We start from the raw sequence: 8,571 nt of genomic DNA, 5'->3' as shown, positions 1-8,571 counted from the left end.
AGAACAAAAAAAAAAAAAAAAAAAAAAAAAGAATCATTCACTTGTGAGGCAGGCGGTGGCACTACTGAGCTAAATCTCCAGCCCTAGACCCTGTTCTTAAAGGATTGGAATTGTGATTGTAACCAGGTGGCTCTTAGACCCCTCTATTTATGGAATTTATTTCTAATTCTGATTTTTGTTATAAATTGTTTTAGTTTTATCTGTAAGAAGATGGAGAATTTGTTGGTTTCGATAGATAATTTTAGCTAAGGAATTTAAATACTCTTGTTGAGCTTGTATTGTAGCTTTTTAGCCTCATTAAACCATAATTCTGGTCAGCTACAAGTGTAGCTGGAATCTGTTAGCAAGGGTTAGTGATTTGAGTCTCCTTTTTATATTTGTCCTTTATTATTAATTATTTTACTATTTACAGATTTTTGGTTATATTTTTACTTGGATGTTTAGGATCAAGTTTGAGACCTATGGTAAGTAAAATTAACCATGTGTTGTTTACTAAGGTTAGCTAAGTCTCATTAACCATTATTTTTAGGACCATATAGAGTCTCTTTTAAAAAGATGTCAAATTTTGCTTAGTTTATATGTTTAAAGTCTAAACATATATTGTATAAAAGATAGCACCTACTAGTTATTTTGTATGTATTAAACTTATGTAGTTTTAACTCTATAAACTTAAATTTAAAGCTTAGATGCACAGAATAATTTGTTTTTAGCTGTATATACATGTCTAAATATGTTATATAATAAACTAAGATAATAGTTGTGTATTTAGCCAATCATGAACTGATTACTGAAAACATTTTATAGGTTAACAGACAAATACTCTGTAATCTTAAATCTCACTTTTTAGTAAGCAAAAGCCTAATGATGAGAATACAAGGAATTTATTTATTGAAATATAAAACATTTGCCTCTAAATTTAGTTTTTTAACTTTAACCAAGAGCATTTCAATATTTTGAAAAACCATAGCTCATAGAGATCCTTCTGCCTCAGTCTCCCAAGTTCTGGAATTACAAGCATGTACCACTATGACCAGTTTATTTGTAAATCTTATGTAAGCCTTGAGAGTATCAGTCTTTATCTGTCAATATTTTAAGTAAGTCTGTCTGTTCTGAAAAACTATATAAATGGTTTCTTTATGGAAATCTCAAAAATCACCAAAAAAACCCCACTGTAGAGCTCAAAAAAATACTTTTCAAAATGAAGCAGCTGTAGGTGCTTTAGCCACTTATTAACATACATTAAACATACAGATGGACAAACATACACAAGATTATTGTATTTAAATTGGTATGCCCTCTTAGATGTATCTGGCCAAATTGAACTATAACAACCCTTTTATATTTTCTAGGTGTATAACTATAAATAGACTAATCAGAACATTTTTATAGGACATCAATTAACAGAGATCTTGTAATCAGAATCAGAGAAAAATAAAATCTCTACTGCTATTAGGATGGACCCAAGGCTAATGGTTTCATTGATTGGAATAGCCAATTATATAGGCTTTGTTGTTAGGATAGCTATAGTTATTTGACAGCAGCAGCTGATACCCCCAAACTGCTGTTTTGATAGGCATCTGTGAATGGTCCCTCTAGGAAGACTGTTAAAGGTAATTTTAACTATTTTTATTTTTAGGGAGTGCTCACAATTTTAAAATTAAAAGTTGAAAATTTAAAATAATCAAAGGTCTTAGCTTTTGTCATTAGTGTACAGAGGACAAGGGAGGACAACCTAAAGTTCAGTAATGGTAGCTGCATCAGATGACACCTTAAGGATCACATGTGTCTAGTTTTTTAGTAACTTATATCTATACTTTGACCACAAGTTAGGATTGTCTCTCAGTGCAAAGAAAGTCTGAACATCAGGTACCTCTGACCATTTTTTTACACTCTCCTATTGTATAATTCTAGTTGTATATTAGTATTATAATCAATAATTTTCTGTGCATTTTATTGTTCCTCTAGGAGATAGGCTGGACATGCATGAGTATAGAAAAATAATAAACAGATCTTCAGAGTGGGAGGGTTGAACAGTTTTTAGTGCTCAAAAATACACTACAAAGAGTAAGGGAATTTTACATTGAGTTTTTTAATCTCCACTAAGCAAATGAATAAATAAATAAACCAAGGAGAAAAGAAGGCATCCCTTTTAATTTTTCTTGGTTTTCATACATCCTCAGGACATGTCCTGAGCTTTTTTGTTTTAGAAGAGGTGATTATTACTGGGAGAGTAACCAGAAGATATTTCAAGCTGGACTAGCCACCCTTAACAAAGTGTACACCTACTTCCTCTGAATATTCACATTTCCAAATCCAGAGTGTATTTCTGAAAGCACAAGCTACAACTAATCCCTGCTATGGCCTCCGTGTTTAAGAAGGAAGTGTTGCTGGTGAAAAATTCAACCAATGATCAAGAGACCTGAATGACTGCATATTCAGTCATTCATCTTCTGGCCTTGGTGGTCACAGGAGAACACCCTTGCCTAGGAACAGGGTCAGCTGAAACCCATATGTGTGTCTTTCTGAGTGAGCAGGACTGTTGATTATCTTTTTACCCAGGGATGAGGATTGTGTAGTCTATAAAGGAATGACTATAGATGAGCACTCATTTTTAAGAGCTCAGGAGCTTCTAGTTGAAATGGAAAAAATATGTTTAGGATTATAAGGAGAAGCATTTACTGGCAATGATAACCATGTATAACAGAAATGAACTGGCAAAACCTGTCATCTACTCTCAGGTACCCAAGAACACAAGCTGCAAAGCAATTAGAAATTTAACAGGCCATTTCAAACAGCTGTCTAAAATAAAATAACGACTCAAGAAAAGAATACAAGTAAATTCAGCAACCAGTGTATAAGTCTAAATGCAGCATATAAAAATCAGAAATATAAGGCCCTGCCTGCAAAAATAAAAATGTCTCATCAAAGAAAGCTAAATATGAAGACATCACGATTTTCCCTGCTCTCAACTTTTAACATAGCTCAAAGAATCAATAAAAGGCATAAGCAACCAGCAAACAATGGATGATGATTTTTTCATTACCTAAATGAATCACAAACTAGAATCCAGCCAAAATAGTTAGGGCTTCCCATGAAACAAAAGCAAACTCTTACTTCTTCTGATTATCTCTGTGCAACCTCCAAATTTATATAGGAGAACTCTCAACCTGTTAGAAGTCAGTTATGTTGAATGTGTGTCTCTTGAAATCAAAGAATGAATTTTAAAGGACAAAGGAGGTAAAGAGTAGGAAATATTTATTGAGAGATACCTCCTGAGAGACAGGAGGGGTCCTAGAAGCAGGTTGGAACTGAGGCCATTTGTCCAGGGTAATTTATATAGCAAAGTTATAATGAGGGTATAATGTAGGTCAAACTGTAATTAACCTATAGGATGATAAGTGTAGCCAGCTAGCTAATATTGGTCCAATAGAGAAGTGGGCTATGGAGCAAATGTACTTGAAAAAAACAAAGGCATTTTTGAGAAGGAATGGGTCTAGATGCTTTGATCACCCACCTGGGCAACTGATACCTAGCTCGACTTCATGAAACAAGTGCTGCTAATTATAGTATAATTTTAAATTATTGCTTATCTCTTAGGGAGTAATGTAGGTGTGGCCATTGCATCTTTATCTCGAGACCTGGTCATTCTAAGATATACCTCTAGGCATAATTCTGATGTCTGTTTTATTTTTTATTTTTTGCTTACTTCCTTGAGAGCCCAATCTCTCTCTGATTGTATATTAGTTTTTATCTAATTTATCTGCCTATAATACTACCATTAAATTTTAGATAGACTGATGGGAATATCTTATGGCATAGAAATTTGGAATGAAAAAAGGAGAGAGGGAGGGATAAGGGCTGGTATATGGAAAGGAGAAACTGCCAAATTGGCCCTTCAGATTTTCCTAGAGTTAACTAAACATCCACATCAATTATTCACTGTGTCAGAGATGTGGGAGTTTGTAGCCCCCTGAGTTATGGAAATCTCTTGAGAATCCATTCTTTCTTCCAAGTCACTTTAATGTGCACACTGAAGTTATAGAAGAAAGTGTCCTTCTGCCAAAAAAGTTCATCGAACTAGTTTCAATTCACAATTGTGTTAAGTTTAGCAGGTCCTTTTGACACCTGCTTTGCCTTTGCCAGATTTTAATTACACAAAGCTCTGCTCAGAAAAAAACAAGCATTCTTCTGCATTAGGGGGTGAGAAAGATGCTGATTGCCTAGAGACTAGAATAAGTTCAGCAAACAGATCTGTGCTTCTTAAAAAAAAAGCTAGCAGAAAGTTCCCAATAAGAATGAGCATACAGAAGAAAATCTATTCCTTAAAAAATGGCACAAGTGTTTCTTGCTAGAATTTAAATATTTCACTTCTTAATCGGCACTACGTTAAACTCCTCTGAGTAGAAAAAGATATTACCTGCTTGGAAAATTTATTTAGTATGCCTTTTTGGGGAAAAAGGAGAAGAGAATGAAACACTTAAATCATTACCACTGGCTGTGCAAATCCTGAAATCATGACAGGATGTAAGAGTGAGTCTCAGCAAGAAAATAGAAATAGGGGTTATGGATTAAAGTTTTAATGAAAAAAAATGCTGAAGCTGAGTAGTCAAAAGTTGCATCACATGCTACAGTTTCTTTAGTTTTTGCGCAAAGGAAACAACATTTTTATAGTCATTTTAGCAGTTACCTTTGTTATGTCAGTTTTTCCTGTTTGGAAATAAAAAAACTAGCAGATAGTAGATTATCTCTCAAATAAACATTGCAATTTAATATATGCTTGATTCAGAAAGTTATATATCAACGTGTGTGTCTACTCCATTCTTTTAAGGAAGATAGTAAATTGTTTCAAGTAGATAAAGTGAAGGATGGTTTTGAGGAGGACCTAATTAATATTCAGGTCACTTAGCTCCTAACTCCATGTGTTTCCCTACTGTAAGCATCGGTGTGGGTTGGGGATACAGCTCAGTGGTAGCGCACCTTGCCTAGCATGCATAAGACTCCGGGTTTAAATTCCAGTCCTGGAAAAATGAAACAAATAAACAACACTAAAAATCATTTAAAATGGAGGCTCTGAACTTGCATTTATAGATCAGAAATTGTATTCTATTCTATAATCAGTCTTGAGAATAGAATTCAAGGGATACCATAGATGGTTGAATTTTTTTTTTTTAGTTATTCTGAGACAGGGTCTTGCTATAGTTCAGGCTAGCTTTGAATTTACTTTGTAGCCCAGGCCGCTCTACAACTCATGGCAATCCTCCTACCTCAGCCCCTGGAGTGCTGGGATTATAGGCATGCACCACCATGCTCACCAGTTGAATTTTTCAAGATTAAAAAGTAAATAGGCTGAAGGAGCAAATCCAAATACCTCTTGGACCCAGAAAAGTAGCTGGTATGTATGAGACCATAATTGAGTGGTGAGGCCTGAATATAGTCAGATTCAGATTCTTAAGAAAACAGTGTGCTCACCAAACAAGAGAAATCCGTGGCTAGTGCCCATTAACAGGTGTTAGTTCATGATGCTTCTAGGGTATGCCAAAGAAATAAAACAATAAACAGGTTTGTGATTTATAAAAAGCACCTTGAAAATCCTATCTGAAGCCTGGAAAATGACCCTAAGCTTCAAGTTCTGAAAGCTTCTGTGTGATTCTCTAACAGGAGCTGGGGAAGGTACCCTATAGGAGGTGATATTTGACCTAGAAATTAAGGAACTTGTAATATTTTACGGGGATTTTGAATTGGGATGTGCAAAGGGGCACAAGTAAAAGGACAAGAGTCAAGAAATGTATTTGGAAATAGCAAATAGTCTAGAGTAATAAGTGTTGATAAACGAGGCTCAGAATATAGTAATTGTATTGAGGCATTGCAAAGGGACATGATGAATGACATGTCAATAAGTGATCATGTCGAAGTCTCTGGCATACTTGATGGACATAGGCTGCTGAGGTCCTTAGTTTTCCTCAGAGAAATTTATAAAATAAAGGAATGATAGAGGTAAAGAGGACACTTTTATTTTATCTCCATTCTTCTCATTTTACTGATGGTTCAATGAGGTCGAGAACTTTGATGTAGATTGTTCAAAAGTACACAGGTACAAACACTAGAATATTCTTTTTACTACTCCAAATTACCTACCCTTATCATCAGGTTTCAATCCAGTTGCTCTTTGCATGGCTGTTATATTTTGCTTTCACTTTTGCTGGTTAAAAAAAAAAATCTAGGCAAAGCCAATTTACCATTTCTAAGGCATTATGTCAGTTTCTGCCAATGAAGTCAAAGGACGTGACACTCCATAGTCTTTCGGTGTGAAGAAAGATTCTTCTATGGGTTTCTAGCTAGCTTTTCCTATTTTAGGTGAGTTGCGCAAATGATTTCAAATACATTGTAAATTGCCTGTGGCATGGTCTGCTACTATAATCTTGGACATGTGGATTTACATGTAGTCAATTTCCTATTCTGTGCAGATTCACTTTCTAATTATGAGTTATTTCCATCAATTTGCACCTAGGCAAGTTGGACCTTATTCAAAGGTGGAAGACACAGGTATTTAAGTGATGAGATTTGAAGTACAACCAAAGTTTAGATTTTAGCTTGTAAACCTGGGCCCATTCTTTAAGGGTATGCTATAGGCATATACATAAAAATATCAAATCTTCAGAATCATTATAGTTTATATAACTAGAAAATTACCCTCTTTTTCTCCTTTAATATATTTTGCTCTGAATTTTACTTTTATTATATTCATAAGGCAATCCTTGACACTTTACTTTTGAGTTTGATTAATATATCTTTGCAACTAGGAATTTTAAGTGAAATTAGTCCTTCTGTTTCTGAAAGAAATCACACATTAGGCACGTAACATATTATGGGGATTAGTGCATCTTATTCAGCCACTGTATTAGTTTTCTAATGACGCATAACAAATTACCACAAATAGAGTTACTTAAAGCAGCACAGACTTATGAGCTCATAGTTCCATAATTCTGAGATATGGCAAAGCTCAGGTGATTTTCTGCTGAGGGCCTCACAGGACTGAAATCAAGTTGAGTTTTTATCTGAGGCACTGAGAGAATATTCTTCCAGTTTTATTCAAGTTTTGATAAATTTCAACTCCTTGCAGCTGTAGGGCTCAGGTCTGCTTTTCCTTGTTGGAAGTAAGCTAAAATATTTTCAGTTTCTTAAATCTTTCCATATTCCTTCTCAGGTTTTCTTCTCCTTGAAATACATAGCAGCTAAGTCCTTCTCATAGTACAAATCTCTCACTTCCCCTTTTGTCTTCCTCTTCTGGTATTAGCTAGAGAAAATTTTCAGCTTTTAAGAGTTGGTGTAATTAAAATAATCTAACTTTTTAAGAGGCAAGAACTTATAATAACATGGAACTCTCTAAGTTTTGACTGTGATATAAAATAGGGAAATTTCCACAAAATGATGCAGTTCTTTACCTTTGGAATTACACATAAATAGGGTTGATGATGGATAAAGTATAGGGAAAGGATTCCCTGTGATTGCCAGACAGAAAAGTGAAGGGAGGAGACAACAAGTTGAAAGGTGTGTAGGGTGAGATCAAATAAATACTTTATATTTTCTGCTTCTTAATTTTGCCTTGGATGGACCAGAGTATGATGTAATCCAGCTTCAGAACTGCAGAAATTTGATGTTTGATATGGACGACATCTTCTGAGACATACGTCTATATTGCTATGAAGTGAGTGACAGTACTTTTTCTTATAGAATCTCCAGATACTTATGAATCATTGACAGGGAGAGGTGGAATAGAAGTTCATTCTGCCAGCATTTTATAATAAAGAGATATAAGTGAAATACAAAGTATTGATAATGTTTGCTTACCATGACACAGTCCCTTTTGGCTAAATATATGCAACCTATAGATGACAGCAAAAATTTTAAAAAGTCAGCTTTTTTAGAATAAGTTTAAGGAGCATAACTGCAACAAATTACTTTGAAGAGTTCTTAACTATTACTTTAAACAATATATTAGATTGACTTGTTGGCATAGGAGACACAGTAGCCTGATAGGCCTACCATAAAAATGGAGGATGGAATAGTCAGCATTTAAGCAGAACCAAGGTCCTCAAGATAGAGATTTTCAACTGAACCTAAATTCAGAATCTAAAAAAAATCTAATGACAAATGTATGTGAATTTTCCAAAATGTAGTGGATGATACTGCATCAATATTTTTGGCCCTTTAATAGACATTCGTGGCACCATTTTAGAATTATGAAAGTTAACAGAAATAGTCAAGGAAAATAGAATATTGTCTGGTGAAAGTGAGTTATATAATCCAAAATTAAATAATAGTTTGCTTTGTTATCTTCACTTCTCTCATTTACTATTTTTTTTAGGAGCTGTTATAATCAAATGCTATACCTTCTTTTGCTAAGGACATTGAAAGGGCCAACCCACTATGCAATGAAAAAAGTGATTTAGCCACAGACCATAGGTAAGGATTACATTTCTGTCTTTTGTCTTTCTACCTTTCATTTTTACTTGCCTCCTTCCTCCTAGCAACATGCTCCCAGTGAATGTTGAGGTGTTTGTTTTTATTAGC

This window comes from Fukomys damarensis, unplaced genomic scaffold (genome assembly GCF_012274545.1).
Source record: "Fukomys damarensis isolate Sample0158 unplaced genomic scaffold, DMR_v1.0_HiC HiC_scaffold_39, whole genome shotgun sequence".
Classification (NCBI taxonomy): domain Eukaryota; kingdom Metazoa; phylum Chordata; class Mammalia; order Rodentia; family Bathyergidae; genus Fukomys; species Fukomys damarensis.
This window is presented reverse-complemented; position numbering follows the sequence as displayed.